This window comes from Nicotiana tabacum, chromosome 11 (assembly GCF_000715075.1).
Source record: "Nicotiana tabacum cultivar K326 chromosome 11, ASM71507v2, whole genome shotgun sequence".
Classification (NCBI taxonomy): Eukaryota; Viridiplantae; Streptophyta; class Magnoliopsida; order Solanales; family Solanaceae; genus Nicotiana; species Nicotiana tabacum.
In genome coordinates this window covers 157643807-157665121 of record NC_134090.1, presented here as the reverse complement: position 1 = coordinate 157665121, position 21315 = coordinate 157643807, and positions in this window count along the sequence as shown.

Here is a 21315-nt window from a genome sequence, read left to right as displayed (position 1 = left end):
TATTTTTTCATATTTTTGTTATTACTGTTCATCAGAGGATTCGATACCAAATTTTGGTATTAATTGGTATTAGAGCTAGGTGAATTATGGGCCCTCGCAGGGTTGTGGATGTTGTCACTGAAAATCGTAATCCAGATTTGTAGGAGCAGTATGAAGATCTGGCTGCACAACATGAGCACTTACGAGCTGTAATCAATAAAAAAACACAGGACTTACGGGAAGATCTGGAGCGTAGGCATGCAGGGATGGTTTAGCTGGTTAGTTCTCTCAAAAACTCCATTTATGGGATACACTTGCAACAACAACTGCGAGAAAATGCTTCTACTTATAATGTCAGAGAAATTGGTGCTCAAACGAAGCAAGGTATTTTAGGACCTAATCCTTATTGTAATAATTCTAATAGTCGTGGCCATAATTTGTTGTTCCCTTGATTTAATGGGGAGGATTTGAAGACTTGGTTATATAGGACTGAACGATATTTCTCTATTGATAATACACCTAATAATCAGAAGATCGATTTGGTTGCCATGAATTTAGATAATGAGGCGTTGGTTTGGCATCAGTCTTATCTTAAGTGTAGAGATTCAATTGTTCCACCTAATTGGGATGAATATATTGTTGCACCGGCTAAAACATTCAGTGAGGAATTCTCAGATCTAATGTTGGAGTTGAAGCAACTAATGCAAACTGGTTCTGTGAGAGAATTCCAATTTGCCTTTGCTTGACTGTTGGCTCAATGTGATCTCTTTGTGAGTCAAGCCATCTCCTGTTTCTTAGAAGGTTTGAAGGAAGAATTGGTTAATCATGTAAATATGCACGAACCTCAAACACTTTCAAAAATCCACAGGCTAGCTAGGTTGGACGAGGCAATTTTATCCGCTAATGCTAGAGCACAAAAACACTACCCTTCCCTTCACTCCCACACACCTAAGAAACGACTTCCTTATGATTTCCCCTTACCTAAACCTATCCCCCATTAACTCAATTCCTATGTCCCGACTAGCCCTACCAGCTGCCAATACTATAGTCATTCCTAAAACTAGGAGGACCATTTCACCTGCGGAAATGCAAGCTAAGAGAGTAAAAGGTATATGCTACTTCTGTGATGAGAAGTACTCTTGGGCACAAATGTAATCTCTCTAAACAACTATTTGTCATGGATCTGGAAGTGTCTAAAACTGAAGGTGTGGAAGAGGTTAGCCCAACATATGAAGGAAATGGTTCTGTTGAAGAATGGACAGTTATGGATGGTGAAACTCCTATGCTCTCTTTATGTGCACTGAGTGGTTTGCAAGGGGCTCAGACCATCCATATGAGGGGATATAGTGAGACGAGACCTATACAAATACTCCTTGATGGGGCAGCACCCACAATTTTATTGATGAGGGATCTGCTAAGAGGTTAGGATGCAAGATTTGTCCAACTAAGGTGAGTTATGTGAGCTTGGGAAACAATACTATGGAAGCAACTTCTGGAGTAGTTAGAAATTTTGAATGGATGCTACAAGGCACAACTTTCACCTCGGACTTGATTGTGTTTTCAGTTGGGAGATATGATTTCATTTTAAGGGCACTATGGATGAGGACTCTAGGACCTATAACTATAGACTACTCTAAGTTAACTTTGGACTTCAATTACCAAGGAAAGCACCATCTATTGAAAGGGATTTCAGAAGAATGCAAGGTATCTAGTCCAAAAGTTGTGAACAAATTGAGAGGGGATGAGGTGCAATTCTTTATGCTGCAGCTAAGTGCAAATGGTTCTATACCAGAAGCTGGAGGCCAACTTCAAACTCTTTACATGACAAAAGATGGTAATATTCCAGCTCCTATTGAACAACTTCTCATGCAGTATCAACATGTGTTTGTTGAGCCCACTACCTTACCTCATCAAAGGGGTGCATTCAACCATAGGATTCCCTTCCAACCAGGGACTAAGCCTGTGAATGTTAGACCATATAGATATCCAGCTATGAAGAAGGATATCATTGAAAAATCGGTCAAGGAAATATTGCAACAAGGAGTGATACAATACAACAACAACCATTTTTCTTCACCTGTGGTATTAGTGAAAAAAAGGATGGATCGTGGCGATTATGTGTGGACTACAGAGAACTCAACCAATGCACAGTCAAGGATAAATTTCCTATACCTATTATTGATGATCTCTTAGATGAGCTAGCTGGGGCAATTATTTTTTCAAAAATTGACTTAAAGTCAGGTTATCACAAGATTCGAGTGGTCATTGATGACATTTCTAAGACTGCCTTTAAGACTTATATGGGTCATTATAAGTACCTGGTTATGCCCCTTGGGTTAACCAATGCCCCTTCCACTTTTCAGTGTCTTATGAATCATTTGTTCCAGCAATTCCTTAGAAAATTTGTCCATGTTTTCTTTGATGATATCCTCATCTACAGTATGACTCTCCAAGATCACTTAGTACAACTACAATAGATATTTGATACTATGGTTTCTCACAACTTGCTCGCTAACTTGTCTAAATGTGCTTTTGGAGTCTCAAAGGTTTAGTATTTGGGACATTTCATTTCTACTGATGGAGTCTCAACTGATCCCAAAAAATTCAAGCAGTTCAAAAATGACCAATTCCTACCACTCTCAAACAATTGAGAGGATTCCTGGGTCTAGCTAGATATTATCGAAAATTCATCAAAGGGTATGAGTTGATAAGCAGGACATTGACTGAGTTACTCAGAGGGATGGATTCGTGTGGTCTCCTGTGGCTGAGCAGGCTTTCTGTGCTCTTAAGGCAGCTTTAACTTATGCTCCCATATTGGCTTTTACCAAACTAAAATATTCCCTTTATAGTGGAAACTGATGCTAGTGGTACTTGCATTGGAGCTGTTCTTATGCAAGCTGATCATCCTATTGCATTCATTAGCAAAGGTCTAGCTCCCAGACATATGGCTTTATCTGTCTATGAAAGGGAATTGTTGGCCCTTATTTTTGCAGTAACTAAATGGCCTCACTATTTGCTAGGGCAGCGTTTCATTGTTAAGACTGATCAGAAGGCACTAAAGTATTTGTTAGAACAAAAGTTGCATACGGACTCGCAAATAGGGTGGTTGGCCAAGCTATTACCATTTGACTTTGAGATACAATACAAGAAAGGTAAGGAAAATATTATTGCTGACTCTTTATCTAGAATCCAAGGAGAATAATTGATGGCTATCAAGGTATCCTTCGTAAAAGCTGATTTATGGGAGGATATCACGCTAGTTGGACTGCAAATTCTGAATTGCAAGATCTTATACTTTCATTACAACAAAAACCATATAAGCACTACACTTGGGTGAATGAACAGCTCAGAAGAAAAGGGAAGTTAGTTGTAGGCAATAATGTGGACTTAAGGACCAAGATAATTCATTTATGGCATGCCACTCCTACAAAAAGTCACTCGAGAATTGATGCATCTACTTGAAAAATCATCACATACTTCTATTGGAAAGGAATCAGAACTGACATCACTGATTTTATCCATAAATGTGATGTCTGCCAGCGGAACAAATAGGACACAGCTGCCTCACCCGGCCTCCTTCAGCCTCTACCTATTCCTGCTCTTCCTTGGACTGATATCAACATGGATTTCATAGAAGGCTTGCCCAAGTCTAAAGGTAAAACCGTTATTTGGGTCATTGTGGATAGGTTAACTAAATATGTCCATTTCATTACCTTGGCTCATCCCTATACTGCTCAATGTCTTATCCCCATCTTTCTCGATCGTATTTTTAAACTTTATGGATTTTCTGCTACCATCACTAGTGACAGGGACCACTTCTTCATCAATTCCTTTTGGAATGAGTTCCTCACTACTCAAGGTGTCACTCTACAGACTTCTAATGCCTACCATCCTCAAACTGATGGTCAAATTGAGGTCCTTAATTGATGCTTGAAAACTTATCTAAGATGTTTTTGCACTGATTCACCTTCTGATTGGGTGCACTACCTTTCTCTGGCTGAATGGTGGTACAACTCCAGCCATCACTCTGTCATTCACACTTCTCCCTTTGAATTGTTATATGGGTATCCTCCTCCTTTGCATCTACCTTATTTACATGGGGATTCTGACACCACTTCTATTGAAGAAGTACTGCTATCACGCGAGTTTAAGGTTCACTTAGCTAAGTTCCACTTGTCTCGCGCACAACAAAGGATGCAAGGCACAAGCTAATGCTCATAAGACTGACAAAAGTTTCAAGGTTGGTGACTGGGATTTGTCAAACTTCAGCCCTACAGACAGTCCACTCTCTCAGTCTCTCCTTATAACAAGTTGACTTCGCGTTACTTAGGTCCTTATCCGATTGTGGAAAGAGTTAGTGTTGTTGCTTACAAGCTCCTACTACCTCCGTAGGTCCTGATCCACCCCGCTTTCCACATCTCTCAACTTAAGTTCTGTCATGACATTCCAACTCAAATCATTCACCCTCCTATCGTGGATTTGGCTAGCCTTTTATGCCCATTCCTTGAAGCTATCCTTGCTCGTCGATTGATCAAAAAGGGCAACAAAGCTGTTGCTCAATGCTTAATCAAATGGACAGATTTGGATCCTTCTTATGCTACTTGGGAATTTGCTTCTACCTTGAGAACTCGATTTCTTGCCTTCACCCTTGAGGACAAGGGTGTTGCTAATCGATGGGGTATTGATACAGATATTGGGACAATAACCAACGAGGACTTCAGCAGCTGAGTAGATGATGATTAGGATATTTTAAAAAGTTAGCTTTTAGATTGTAATTTAGCTTTTACCTGGAAAGTTAGTTGCACGCATTAGTCAGCTACTTTGCATTTTCAAATTACATAGATATAGAATTCTAATATAAAAGATATATGTTTAATATGATAATGCACTTCTAGTTTCTCTCTCTATCTCTGAGTTCTCTCTCATTTCTTCTCTTCTTCTACTCGGTTCTCTTATTATTTTCATATTTCTGTTATTATTGTTCATCAAAGGATTTGATACCAAATTTTGGTATGGCTATCATTTTTACACCGGCTATACAATGTTATTTTTCCTTCTTTTTTTTATCTGTTTACCAAAACTAATTAATAAGTAGAATATGGAAATTCCTTTTTTAATATTTTTCTTTAGCCGATGATTTATTGGCAAAATCTTTCTACCTCTACAAAGTAGGATAAGGTTTGCGTACTCTTCCATACTTCACGTGTAAAAATACATTGGGTATATTAATCATTGTAGAATATAGAAATTCCTGAATGAATTGAAGACTGAAAAAAATAAATCAACTTCGAATAACAATAAGCAATATATAAAATTTAAAGAAAAAAAGAATTTCGTCAAGAACTAATTCCCAAGTCCAATACGAAAAGGAGTAGGATTTCCAATCTCCCAAAATGATTAGTAAGGGTGGAGATCCCCTCCAGTAACAATTTGTCCGTTATTGCTCAATATATTTATTGATTTGTACCATGTGTCTACTCAATTAATTCAAGGTTGAGATTCAATAGGTTAATAAATAACTAAAAATGGTAATGCACTTTCAAACAAAAAACAACAAAAACTTAGTACTAACGGCATCCGTCTATTATACGGTTTCTTTCACTCAAATACAATATTAGGTAGGTTCCAGTTCCCACCATGATGTCATAACCAGTAAAACATATAGAATAAGCAAAAGAAAAGTAAAAGAAAAATAATGTGGGTGGAATTCAACTTACACAATCATTTACCCGCTTTAATAATAATTATTGCATTTAAACAACTTCATTTGAATCTCATTATTCAAATATTTTTGTATCAATATGGAAGAAATAATTCTTGTCATTTATTGTGTTATTTGTGAAGATTCATTTTTTAAAAAAAATAAATAGAAAAGACCAATTCTAAAGTAAAGAAATCATTTACATCAGTAAGAATGAATTCGGGAACACATAACTCTGGTTATGACATTACGGAGGGACCTACCTAATATTGTATTTGAGTGAAAGAAACGGTGTCATAGACGGATGCCGTTAGTACTAAATTCTTTTTGCTATTTTTTGTTTGAAAGTGCATTATCATTTTTAGTTATTTATTAACCTATTGAATCTCAACCATAAATTAATTGAGTAGACACATGACACAAATCAGTAAATGTATTGAGCAATAATGGATAAATTGTTACTGGAGGGGATCTCCACCCGATTAGTAATCGCAATTCACAGGAAATTCGCTTCCATCAAGGATGAGTCTACATAGCTATTACATCCCTAATCCGAACAAAAAAGAGGAAACAACTAAAAATAAGGAAAGTAAATAATAAAAAATAAGGGGGGAAAAAAAATTCCAATTCTACAAGGAAACTAATTAAAAAAATAATAGCCCCCTTTTTTATTTTTTGGGCTATTTCTTCGGTTGCTCGAACTTCCTTTTTAGTGCTACGTGGGAAGGAACTTACCTATTCCGTCCCCCGACTTCAATTACAAACTCTCACTCTTCGGTCTAACTTGGACTAATCCGTATTCCTACAAAAAAAAAAGGAAAATAGAATGTTACTTTTTGAAAAGAAATACTAAAACAACTTGAGAAAGGAAATAAGAAGTAATACCTTTATTAGAATGAAACGAGAAATAACGTTGAGATGCTCTATTTTTCTGTCAACACTCTTTTAGCGTAACTTGGTCAAACTTTGGCTCATTAAACGTGTAATGAACAAATCTAGTTGAAAAACAGAAAATTTAAACTGGTCAATTGCAAAACTAAATTTTTTTAATTTTATATCCTACTTTTTTTTCTCCAATTAATGAATATTCTAATATTATCCTATAAATGGCTAGTTATTTTGAAGAAAAGAAATGAAATTCTTTAGGAGAAACTTTTCGTTTTGTTTTCTCAGCAAGCTCGATGAAAGCTCGCCTCAAATATACAATCAATTAAAATTGGACCAACTTTATCCTTTGCTCAAAGAAAGAATAAATTAAATTTAAAACCAAATGACTGAAGACAAATTAAATTAAATCTAAGGCTTAGTAGCAGTTAGCAAACCAAGGCAAAGTATCTTTGTTATTCCATTAAGTTAAACCGATAATATAGTTTTTATGAATACTTTAGTTAAAACAGTCGCTTCGATTCCGCATTAGGCAAAAAAATAAAAAAATAAATAAATTCGGTTACTTTGGCAGCAAGAAACATAGTCAACACGTATTAAATGCATATAATAGTATGACGTAAATCACGATTTGTTAAACACCGCTAAGGATGTACAAAAGAAACCGACAAACCGCACCAACTCGATAATTCGAGTCAAATCGAGAAAAAAAACTCGGTTATGGTTTGGTTTGATTTGGTTTGGTGTTGAAAAAAAAATTCGACCATAATTGATTTGGTTTGGTTTTAACCAAAAAAGTCAAACCGAAACCAAACCAATTCGACATTACATATATAGAAATCTTAGATATATTTAATATATAAAGATATTTATTGTGATGTAATTTATAAATATTTCTTAAAAATTTTCATAATTTTATCTTTTAAGGTATTATTTCAAGGTTGGACTTATAATTTTTGAATGTTCCAATAAGTTTTATAGCCATTAATATTAGTAATTAAATATTGCTAACAAAAGCCCAAACCAAAATCAAATTAATGCTAATGATAACAAAAGACATTCAATTCAATACTACGAACGAGAATGTATTGAATATCTATTTTTTGTTTTGCAATAATTTTGAATAAAAATGCATAATCAATTTTTATTTTTTCTTTAGCGTTTAATCATGTAATTAATACTCCCTTATTAGTCTACTTATTTTAACATGACTTAGTACTTTTAGATTATGTTTATTTTTATTATGGCTTTTTAGTTAGCAATATTTATATTACATAATTTTATTGTCTTTATTGTTGAATATTAGGATAATGCCATGACACATCTCATATTTTATGTTATTTTCTTGGAAAATACTTTATATAGTTGCATCTTACTAGGATTAAAGAAATATTTTGAGCACAAGTTATATGTGTTTGTTCTACGAAGATTTTACCGGAAAAACCCCCAAAAAAATCCGAATAATCCCAAAATCCGAGATTGAAAAACCCAAATTTTATTGGTTTGGTTTGATCTTTAAATTTAATAACCCGACACAATTGGTTTGGTTTGGTAATTATAAAATCCGAACCAACCCGACCTATGTACGCGCCCTGAGCGAAAGAAATGTATAACTATATCTGCTATATAATTAAACGAAAAAAAAAAATATTAAAGGAGAACTCGCTTGTAATTTCCAAGGATCATTAAAGGGAGGAACGAAAATAAATGTGTATGATAAGACTCAGGTTATTTGCTTTGCGACTATCCTAATATTAATTTCATAACACTTGCTCAGTAATATGAAATAATTATTAACTTTTAATAGTTGAAAATTTCATCAAAACACCATCTCATTTACTAATAATATTATTTTTATCTTTAAAATTTATTCTTTTCAAATATAATTTTCCTCATCAAATAGCAGAAAATATTTTTTTTTATTAAAAGCATGTACCTAAAAAACGTAATTGGTTGAGTAATAACTTCCATCATATCAAGCATAACATTTATTGTTTGTTTTAAAAATCAAACCTCTCTATAACAGCCTCGTTTGTTCTGATATTTTTTGGCTGCTATAGTGAAGTGCTTATAAAAAATATACTCCTATATTATAACATAATATAAAAATCGGTTACCAGAAAAATATGACTTTTATAGTGAATGACTGTTATATGAGGATGATGTTACAAAGAGATCTGACTGTATGACAAAGGCCAAATGACACGGGAAGACGAATAGTATTCACGAGTCACGACTCACCTACTCCTTAAATTTTTATTTATTTATTGTCATATTTGACTTAGAGGAAAGCTCGATGAAAGCACTTTCCTATTTTTAAAATTATATGAAAATTAAAGCTGAGCAATGAACATTACGTAATATGAAAGAAGTGATATTATATGAAAATTTCTGTGATATTGCAAGTGATCTATACCAAAAAAAAGTAAAGAGCTAGACTATACGTTTTGGTATAATTAATTATAAGGTGGTGTTGGAATTAGTCAATAAACACTTTTGTCACTAGATCCTTTGCCCTTGTCTATCTATAAATATTTCAAATCCAACTCTTTCCTACCTCTCCTTGATCCTAAAGCTATAGTACTATATATCAAGAATCTCAAAGGGTAAGTTTCTTCCCTTTTTTGTTTAACTTCTTGTTGCTTTTCACAATTTAATAAACCTTTAGCTGATAATCCTTTCATCTTTCCATCTTCTATTTCTTTCACACTTCCCACCAACAATTTTCTCACTAGATATTATTCCCTATATTTCATATTATGTGTCGTGTTTCTCTCCTTAAAAAATATTAATTAGGAATAAAGAGATTTGACTATTTTACTCTTATTTATGTCTTAAACATGATCCCTCTTTATTGAATATTTATTTTATTTATGTGTTATCTCCACCTTCAAGAATAATTATTACTATGGGTAAAAAAAGGAAAAAAATAATTAATTTTGTCTTGAACTTCTAAAATAACAAATAATTTGAGACAACTATTTTTAATAACTACGATAGTTAATATGAGAGGGAGGAAGTATTACTTCATACATAAAAGCGGAAAGTCTTTCTTTTGTCCTCTCTTTCTTTTAGGCTGTCTTTATCATTTTTTCTGAGGATAAAGAAAATGAAAAGGATATGGACTTTGACTTGTTAATTTTTTTTTTATTTTGGGGTTCAGAGTTTAATTTAGAGTTCTTGGACTTGTTAATATTGTAGAGGCCACATCCCCTCTCTTCTCATTCTTCAGTTTTATACACGTTTCTTAGAGTAAAATAAAGGTTGAATACAACAATAACAACAAATTCAGTGAAATCCATAGAGTTAGGGTAATGTGTACAAAAATCTTACTCCTATGTTGAGAAAGTAGAGAAACTGTTTTCGGCAGGCTGAATACGAAGGTCCTCGACTCTCTTAGACATTTTAGCTATATGCTTTTATTCCTCTTCTAGTAGCTAGTATTTAGGGAGGGCACCCCCTTTTAAGGTCATTATATGTTGTCCTAAACAAGCAAGAAAGACTCCTTCTATCTTATTAGTCAAGCGCTAACGAGCAAGAAAACGAATATGCCCTCTCATCCAACCCATCAGTACTAACTCTTTGCTATTACTTTGCTGTATCGGGTTAAAAAGAGCGGACCCTCTTTTCAGAGACCTAACCCAATCCGGTCCGGATCTTATCTTAAAATTAAAAATTTAGGAGAGAATTTGAGAAAGGAGGACAAGCAAGTAGTAGTAGTTTTTAATTCGTCTATTGTATATAGCATTCGTATTGTTCTTTTATTTTTAGTTATTATTTTCCTTTTCTTGCAACCAGGAACTTGGAAGAAATTAAACCTGCAATTTTCCAGCTATTTTTATCCTCCTTATCCCCAGCTTCAAAATGGCATATTCTTTGGTTTCTCCAAACACCTTTGCTCTCAAGCTAAAACTACATTGCAAGGATTGTGAAAGGAAAGTGAGAAACCTGCTGCTGAAAATCCAAGGTGTCCATTCTGTGAAAATTGATGAAAAGCTTGGAAATGTTATCATTTCAGGCACAGTTGATCCTGCAACAATTCTAACCGTACTAGAAAAACTTGGTAGAAAAGCAGAAATTCTATGGGAGCAAGGAACTCCGTCTATGAACAGCAGCGCGGAAAATGTTCAGATCATCACACAATCAAAGGTGATTAATCCGCTGAATGATCCGGATATTATGGCACAACTAGAGCAATTATCTGGAATTCCAGGATTGCAAACTGTGGAGATTACAAAAACCATTAAGTTAACATTCCAAGGAGAATCAAGAAATGACACTACTGATAAAATCTTGGAGATTAGTACTACAAACAATATGAACAAACCTCATCGTCAAGTGCTTTCACATGATCATTATTCCGATGGTGGTGGATTTTGTGCTGCTTCTTCATCATGTTGTGGTGGTCATGCTGCTATAAGCAGTGGCCGCGGAACCAGAATTTTCACCCCTTGGGGTGGGGCATGGCCCCTCAATTCTCAACCCCTGCCTATGTCAGCACCACCGTGGTCGACTACTGATTCTATTCCATCAGCCCCTCCTTTGCCATCCGAGTATTTTCAGGCACCGACATCTCCACCATCATCATCCTCGCCAAAGCCTTACACCTATTACAGTGTCCTGAGCGACGAGAATGCCAATGGCTGCATAATCCAATGATTTGCTGTCATATATGTGTGTGTGCTCGTGTGTGTGTGTGTGTTTTTCATATCAATTTATGGTTAAGGTACAATTGTTACAAGAAAAAAAAAACCCAAAAAAAAAAACAAAAAAAAAAAAAAAGAAGCAAAAGGTAGAGGAAATACAGAAAGTAGTACTCCTAGTAGTTCATATAAAATCTGTGATGTGATAGAATCTTTGTCAACTGCTCTTGTAACTATATACTTTGTAAAGTTTGCTCATCATTGTGTAAAGTTAACATTTATTCAGATACAAATCCTTGATCAGTTCCATTGATGCATTTTTCTATTAAAGCTATTTAAATGTCATCTCTAGTAATGTCAAAATACTAACTTCAGAAAATTTATTCCTTTGAGTTTCACTAACCCTTCAGAAGTTGAACTGCTGCAACAGATATCAGTATTCTCGTCTACCATCCCTTCTGCTTTAACAGGTTTCTTTACATAGTATCTATCCTGTTAGGATTGAAATAAGCAGGTGTCATGCGGAAGCTAGTAAGCAATACTTGAACGACGATAAAGCAGACAATAAAGAGAAACATACCAAAAGAGACACACATTTAACGTAGTTCGGCCAAATACCTCACAAAGAGGTAAACACAACTCGCACACCAACGCTTGTCCCGAAAAGTTCTCCCCTTAAATAAGACTTTTTGACCCCGTATGACTACATTGTGGATGCTACTAAATGAGAAGGAAAGATTCTCAATTATAGAAGTCCAAACCTTTTCTTCCAAGAAAAATGACTAGCCAAATATGAGAGATTTATAATTTCCTCTAATAAAAGGAAAATTCAATTATGATAAATATGTTGTCATTTCCTTGAAGAGATAGGAAAATTAAATATGGTAAGAAAATCATGACAAACACCTATTTAGACAATTTCTCAGCAGATTGAAAACAATAAATAACAGAGAAACCTTAATTTTGGGAATCAGGCAATTGTACAAGACTAATGGCTTTGGTTAAGCTTGTCCTGAATAGGCTTGCATGCCCACCCCTCCATTGTGCAGGACTAGAAACCATCTTCTGCAGCCCAAACATATGCATAATATTGATCAATGAGTACTTTCCAACAATGAGCCGGGAGTCTTGGTTAATTTATATTTGGTGCAATCTCTCCATCCAATATTGTGCAAATTGAATAAAAATTGCATTTCAGTGAACTGATGCCTATAGGAATAACTCACTGATCTTCTTCCAATTTCGAAAGCCTAATGAGAGAACTAAGAACATAGCTGTATAAGAGCCTAATAGTAACATATTTGACAGCCCTATAAACACTCAAGAATATGATTGCGAAGCTCAGTTTAAATACAAGTCTTCCTAAGAGTGCTTCTTGAATTAGGAGACTTATTCAAATCAAAACACTATCAAGAGCTAACTAACTGAATGAAAAATATGAACTAAAAGGATAACTCTAAATCTATATCTAATCTAAGGATATGCATGAAGGCTAAGTACTAATCCAACTGGTAACAACTGTTGTTCCAATACGCCTCCCTCAAGTTAGACAATGTGTAACTAAGCCTAACTAGAACAGATTTCGGTGAAAGGTTGGTTTGGCAAGTGGCTTGGTGAGCGTATCAGCTAGTTGGTCAGCAGAATGAACATGAACCACCTTATGTTGAACATGGTTGCGCACAAAGTGAAAGTCCACCTCAACATGCTTCATGCGACTATGAAGGCCCAGATTCTCGCTTAGGTAAGTGACACTAATGTTGTCACAGTAGATTGAGGGAGTATCTTTGAAAGGAAGCTTCATCTCAAGCAATAGGTTTCTCCCCTACAACAGCTCAGCAAGAGCGTTAGCAACAGCTCTATATTCAGCTTCAGTTGATGAGCGAGCTACACTTTTCTGCTTTTTTGAAGACCAACTAATAGGGTTTTGATCAAGAAACAAAATATAGCCAGATGTGGAGGATCTATCGGTGAGATCTCCAGCCCAATCGACATCAGAATATATGTGCAGATTAAAATGAAAATATGGGGACACATAGAGGCCAAACTGGATTGTACCACGAAGATACTTGAGAACAAGTTTCACAGCTTTCCAATATAGGTCCGATAGTGATTGCATAAACTAGGATAGTTTATTCACCGCATAGGAAATGTCCGGCCTTGTAAATAATAGTTATTAAAGTCTGCCCACGGCTCGGCAATAGCGAGTTGCATCCGTATGATAAGCCTCATCATTGAGTTTGAGTAACTCGGAGTTACTCATTGGCGCTTTAGCACTTTTGCAATCAGACATCAATTCTGCACTTAAAATTTCATTGACATAATTTGTTTGAGAGAGAATAATGTCATCTGAACTTCGAATCACCTCAACACCAAGAAAGTAATGAAGGTTTCCCAAATCTTTAATTGAGAAACGAGAAGCAAGGGAAGCTATAACCTTATTCACAGTGATAGAATTGCTACCGATGACGATGATGTTGTCAACATATACCCTAATGAACATGAAACCAGCGTGGCTGATCCTAATGAACAGAGAGTTGTCAGATTCAGTTTTGACAAATCCCATATAGAGAAAGTGACCTTTGAGTGCATTGTACCAAGCCCGAGGTGCTTGCTTCAGGCCATAAATTGCCTTGCGCAACTTACAGATATGAGTCGGGTTATTGTCATAAGTAAACCCCGGAGATTGCATCATGTAAACCTCCTTTTCAATATCACCTTGAAGAAATGCATTGTTGATGTCGAGCTGATGAAGGGGCCAGTGAAACCTGAGAGCAACATCAAGAATGATTCAGACAGTAGTGGGTTTGACTACCGGACTGAAAGTCGAGTGAAAATCAACACCCAGCCTCTGAGTAAATCCTTTGGCAACTAGTCTCGCTTTGTAGAGATCAACGGACCCTTATGCTTTCCTTTTAATCCTGAAAAGCCACTTACATAAAACAAAATTTTTAGAAGGATCATTTGGAACTAGTTCCCAAGTACGGTTATTCAGTAAAGCATCAAATTCTAATTTCATTGTTTTTCTCCACTCATTGTGTTTCTCGGCTTGTTTGAAAGTATGTGGTACAAGTGATGTTTCTAAGTGAGCAAGGTAGTCAAAAATTTGCTTTGGTTTTTGAATGTTATTCTGTGAGCGAGTGATAATGCGATTGAGAGGGGAAGGGCAGTGAGAAAGTATGGGTTCAACTGGTGGTGCCGCTTGGTTGTTGCCGGTTCAAACAGAGGTAGTAGGAAGAGGTACCATGGTTTTGGATTAGGGTGTTCTACGGTGATACATTAGAAGTGGTGGAGAGGTTTGTGATATTTTAGACGTAGAATTTGGTGAATATAGATGTGTTGGGGGTTGGCGGTTGACGTGCAGTGCTCGAAAACTTCGGAGAAGATGGGCATGGACAATTAGACTCCTGAGTAGTGGCAATTATAGAAGAAGAAGGAGAGGGAGGATTACCTGGAGTAGAAATCTTTGAAGAGTCTGAATCCGCTTACTCTCCTCCACCATCAATATAAAGTGACATAATTTTGGTATCAGAATGCCTTTCTATCAAAGGATGAAATTTTTGAAAAATTTCTCTGACTTCAAATTTATTTTTAAATGTGTAGAGCCAATTGTATCTTGTGTATTGATCAACAATAATATAATTTTTTATCAAGAGATAACATAGGAGAGGGTCCTCATAAATCACTAAAAATAATTTGAAGAGGTTTAGAGCGTTCTAGAGTTATGTGTGAAACGGGTGCCAATGGGCTTTGTTAGACAAACAAGAATTAAAATAAAAAAAACTTGTCTCGCTCAACAAATAGGAGCGAGAATTTATTCAAGACATATGCAAAAGCTCTAGAGTGCGGGTAACTCAATCTTTGGTGCCAAGTGATCAGGAAAGTTGAAGTGGTAGATATGTGAGTTTGTGGATAGGAAGTGGGCCACTCATATAGTCCATTTTTTGTCCGACCGCGTGCCAACTGTATTCGCATTTTCACATCCTTCACAAGAAAAGAAAAAGGAAAGAATTCAACAGATATTATATTGTCCTGTCAAAATTTGGAAACAGAAATAAGATTACGTTTGATAGCTGGTGCACATAGAGTATGACTTAGCTTAAAAATGTTATTTGATGCATTTAACTGAGTAGAAAAATATATGAGATGAAAATTATGTTATCATCACCCATGGAGACATTCTCATTGTCGTGGTATGGTTGTAGGTTATGAGGTTCGGTTGTGATATGGTGTGTGGCACCGGAATCAACTATCCATGGGTTAGCGGTAGTGCGAAGCTTGTGATATAATTGGATTTGGTCTCAAAATGATTATGTGACTTGGATCGACATATATTTGCAGTATGGCCAATCTTGTTGCATAATTGGCAACAAATAACACCCATTGGGTTATTGTTTTGGGGTTGCCACTGGATGGATGTATTAGATCGAGTATTTTGTCACCATGGTTGAGAGTTGTTGTTGTAGGATTGGCGGCGATTGTTGCGATTGTTAATACTATTGTTCTATTTTTTGTGAGTAACAACTGCTACTGTGATAGGACTATGAGTTTTCTTAGCTTCCTCATGTCGAATAAAGAGATCGTGATCGATCAACTTTTCATAAAGTTACTCATAGGTGACGGTGGTGTCATGTGCTCGTATGGCAACCGATATCTCACGAAACTCAGGGCCAAGTCCACTAAGAATCTTGATGATAAGTTTAGAGTTAGTGACTGGGGCAACTGCAGTGGCAAGTTCATCAGAGAAGGGCTGAATACACTGAAGGTACTCAGTAATAAGAATGTTGTCTTTTGTGATTCGTGCAAGTTGGTCATGAAGGCTGAAGATCTAAGTCTGGGACTTGTTTGTATAAGAAGTATGCAAGGAGTCCCAAGCATGTTTGGATGTGTTGCAGCAACAACTCTAGAAGCAATGGTAGGGTCAACAGGCGCCATAAGAGCATTCTAGATGAGTTGATCCTGACGGAAACAAAGCGTATAAACAGGATTAAGGGTTGTATCAGTGCCAAAAGTGGTGCTCGATGTGGGAATCTGGGTAGATCCATCAAGGTGACCATAGAGGTCATGGCCATGCATAAGCATGGAGAACTGATCTTTCCAAGTAGCAAAATTGCTACTGCCACCAAGTTTGATAGGTAGTTGGGAAGCGAGGTTGAATCCGACGATGGTTGTGGTACCGGTAGTGTTGTCGGCATTGACAACTCTGGTAGTGTTCCTATCTTTCGTCATTGGAGGGTTAGGTATGAAAAAAAATGGATCGTGCTCGTTAGAGTTGTATAGGCTCTGATACCATATAATCACTCAAGAATATGATGGAAAACTGTATCTATATTGAATGCCAAGCTCAGTTTAAATACACGTCTTCCTAAGAGTGCTCCTTGACTTATGAGACTTATTCAAATCAAAACACTATTAAGAGCTAACTAACTAAATGATAAATATAAACTAAAAGGATAATTCTAAATCTATATCTAATCTAAGGATAAGCATGAAGGCTAAAAACTAATCCAAAGGGATAAACAACTGGTAACAACTGTTGTTCCAATAAGCCCAAACTAATATATTTTTCTCCCAACAAGGCAAAAGACTGATTTAGTTTTATGTTTTGATACTAGTTAGTTTGTTAATGACCAAACAAAATTTTGCCAGATGACGCGTAAAGCAAGGTATTAGACTAGCACGAGGCATTCAAATTATCAATAGGACAGTCCAGACACTTATGCATCTGCATCTAAGATTGGTTCTCAACTGACGATACTAAAAGCTAACAACATTTTGCTAGACAATGACGTGATATCTGACGTCCGCAAAGCAAGTGTCAAGAAGATGACAATAGAGCCGTGACAAACCGAGTTGTTGGAATCTAGAACATAGTAAGAACCTTCTACTGGGTAGTAGGAAATGTGAACCTGAAAAAAAAAAACACTTGAGATAGTGAAGGTATTTTTTCCAGAATTAGTAATTCTATTTTTTGCATACATTTTTATGCAGTGGGTACCTCTCACGAAGAGGTGGATTCAAAATTGAACTTTATGGTCGAGTTTGGGATTCTACAACAGACTATTTGACTTAGTGAGTTCGAAATCTATTATTTGATTTATTTATAAGGCTTGTGTCATGACCCCAATTTCCCTTTGTAGGATGTCATGATGGCACCTAGTCTCTAAGACTAGGTAAGCCTAACACTTGCTTAATAAATAATATATTCTCAACCAAATAACTATTAAGCATGAAACAAAAGTTTCTATAATAAGTCCAAAAAACGGGTCTCGTACTGAGTAACAGTCATACTATCCTGTTGGAGACGCTCAAACTGAATAGAATTTCTCTTAAGTTGTTAAATCTTCATTCTTTTAAAAGAGTGTCTGAATCACACTTAAACACTTCGGATCTTTATAGCTGAAGTAGGTCTAGGCTAGTTCTGAACTGCTCCAATCTTCTTAGGATCCATCTTTATGCCCTTTGTCTATACAACGTGTCCCAAAAAGGCGACTGAGGCTAACCAAAACTCACACTTTGAAAACTTGGCATATAATCGACTATCTCTTAGAGTCTGAAGTATGGACTGGACTGACTGACTGACCGAGCCTCTGCCATGATGGGCCATCGCTGAAGAGTAGAATCCACTGAACCGTCCTAAACCTCGAGACCTCTTGGTCTTCTTATCCTCCCTCTCTTCACCCTAAATATTCTCTAACATCATGGTAATCTCTACCACCTGCTGAAAAAGAGGTATCAGTCTGAAACTCCCGAGTCATGCTGAATCTTAGATCATAACTGAGCCCCGCAATAAATCTGCGGACTTGCTCTCTCACTGTAGGAACCAAAGTTGGTGCATGACGAGATAACTCACTGAACCTGATGGCGTACTCTAATACTATCATGGTGCCCTGACGCAACTACCCGAACTCTGTGCGCCACATATCCTGCAGGGTCTGGGGAACAAACTCCCTCAAAAATATCTTTGAAAATGAGCCCAAGTGGGTAGTGCTACATCGACTGGTCTACCCTTTTTATAAACTTGCCGCCACTAATATGCTATCCCCCACAGCTGAAATGTAGTAAAAGCAACTCCGTTTTGCACCAAAAACTCATTCAAAAGTTCCCGGACACAAACCATATATGCATGTCAATCATAAAACTTGCTACAAACCTGCTTGCGCACTCAAAACACCGAAAAGAGCTCATTTTAACCCGATATTGACCATGGTCAAGCTCTAAGTCCTTAACTTAACTAGTTTCTCAACCAATGATCTAAAACACACCCGAACCCCTCGAGGCCCCATTCAATTATACCAACAAGTTCAAATCATTGTTTAAACTTATCCTAAGCATCGAGGGGCTCGAGTGTGTTTTGGATCATTGGTTGAAAAACTAGTTAAGTTATGGATTTGGAGTTTAACCATAATCAATATCGGGTTAATATGACCTCTTTTTAGTGTTTTGAGTGCGCGAGCAGGTTCTTAGCATATTTTATGATTGAAATGCATATATGGTTTGTGTCCGGAAGGTTTCGAATGAGTTTTTAGTGCAAAACGGAGTTGCATTTACTACAGTTCAGTTGTCGGGGACATCATATTAGTGGTGGCAGGTTTATAAGGAGGTAGACTAGCCGATGCAACACCACCCACTTAGGCTCATTTTCAAAGATGTTTTTGAGGGAGTTTGTTCCCCAGACCCTCCCGGATGCGTGGCGCACAGAGTTCGAGCAGTTGCGTCAGGGCATCATGATGGTGTCAGAGTGCGCCATCAGGTTCAGTGAGTTATCCCGTCATGCACACATTGGGTCCTACAGTCAGAGAGCGAGTCTGCAAATTTATTGGGGGCTCAATTATGTTTTATATTCAGCATGACTCGGGAGTTGCAGACTGATGCTCCATTTCAGCAGGTGGTGGAGATTTATAGATGTTAGAGCATATTTGGGTTGAGGAGAGGGAGGATAAGGGGACCAACAGGTCTTGAGGTTCAGGAGGGTTCAGTGGATTCTAATCTTCAGCGATGGCCCATCATGGCAGAGGCTCGGAAATAACTTCACATCATAAATAAAAATCATAGGAAATATTACGGATAATAAAGATTCAATCTTTAAAGAAAACTAAAAAGTCAACCCCGAGCCCATATCTCGGAACCCGACAAAATTCACAAAATCCGATAACTCATTCAATTACGAGTCTGTTTGCTCAAAACGTCGACCGAAGTGAACTCAAATGAGTTTTAAAGTACGATTTCACATTTTAATCAATTTTTCACATAAAAACCTTCTGGAAAAAGATACGGCCTGCGCACCCAAATCGAGGAAGGCTAAATGGAGCTATTCAGGGTTTCGAAACACAGAATTGAGGGTTAAAACTATATATGACCTATCGTGTCATCACATTCTTCACCTCTTAAACAAACGCTATTTGCCTTCCGAAGTTATGTTATCTTGTTCTATGGTGAGAAAAAGTGTTAAAGCATGAAGGGTGATGTCATGCTATTGCATTTACCTCATTTATTTATTTATATAATGTGAAGAAGAGAGTTAAAGCAGGAAGGGTGATGACATGTCATGCCATTTATATTATTTACTCAGTCTATTGTGGTGAGGAAGAGAGTAAAAGCATAAAGGGTGGTGCCGTGCCATTTCATGTTACTTATGTTATCACTTATGGTAAGGATGAGAGTAAAAGCAAGAAGGGTGGCGTAATACCATTTTTATATCATCGTTTCATCTGTCTTCATTGTTGATGACTCGTTTGGCTGTTACGTAATGTTACTCCTGTTGTATTTATCGTATCCTTCCCTTTTCGCATATCCCCTCCCAGTATGTATATTGTTAATCTTTGTGTTTGTTACTGTTTTGTATATTTATTTATTGCACAAGTTTGTTTACGTAGGTGTTCTGTCGTAGACTCGTCACTACCTCATCGAGGTTAGGCTCGACACTTACGGAGTATATTGGTCGGTTGTACTCATATTACACTCTGTACTTCTTGTGCAGATTTTTGTATCGGTCCCAACGGCGGTCTGTAGATTGTTCGAGTCGGCTATTGAGTGGAGGCTTGAAGTACACCACAACTTTATCTTATACTTAGTAAACTGGTTTGATTAGTATAGCTGCAATAGAAACATAGTCAATATAATCACGCAACAATTACACATGCTATGACGTAAATTAAGATTTATGAAACCCCAACCCAACCCAAGCAGTCAATGTGTGTGTGTTGTGTATGTGTATTGTGTGTGTAGGTGTGTGTGTGTGTGAGTGAATGCACGCGTAGACTTGTAGAGAAGAAAGTGTCCTGAAAAAAAGGTTTTAATATTATCATGTATACGTCAATAATGTAATTTTTTTATATTATCGGTTATCCAAAAGATACCTGCAAAATTTCATAAGAAATAAGATTTGTAATCCTAAAAATAACGATAAGTTACTTACTACAACAAGTAAAATAAATTAAATTCATTACTCAAATGGTCACTCAACTATCCCAAATTATTTCCTAAAGTCACTTTACTTTCGGTATGTAACAACAAAGTCACTAAACTATGCTTATTGCACTCAGAAGGTCACTCAACTAGATTTATTAAATTTTGGATTGCCAAATACTTATTTTACCCTCTAAATTATAAACATTTATTTTCTTTTTATTTTTTTAAATTTTTTTAATATTATAATTTTCCCTTTTTAATTTATATTATGGACTTACCAATAGAATAAATAAATATTATTTATAAATTTAAAAAGTATTTAAGCATATATAATGCCGGACTAACAAAATAATGAGCATAGTAAAAAAATAATTAGAATAATTTGTTAGTAATAGTAATTTTAGTATTAACAAAAAAAATTCAAAATTTATTTACACAATTCAGAATGAAAGAAAATAAAAGTTGTAAAATATATATTCTATGCACGTACTATAAAAATAATTATTTAAATAAAGGTATTTTTATAATATACATTATATATTCTTGAAAATTAAACTCAATTATATTATTATGTTTTTCTTCCAACTTGCTGACGGCACAAAGTTATATCACCGGAAAGTAGGGGGACTATCTGTACAGGGGAAAATATGCTATATTAAGTCGTGCATGGAATATATATAATATAATTGAACATAATTT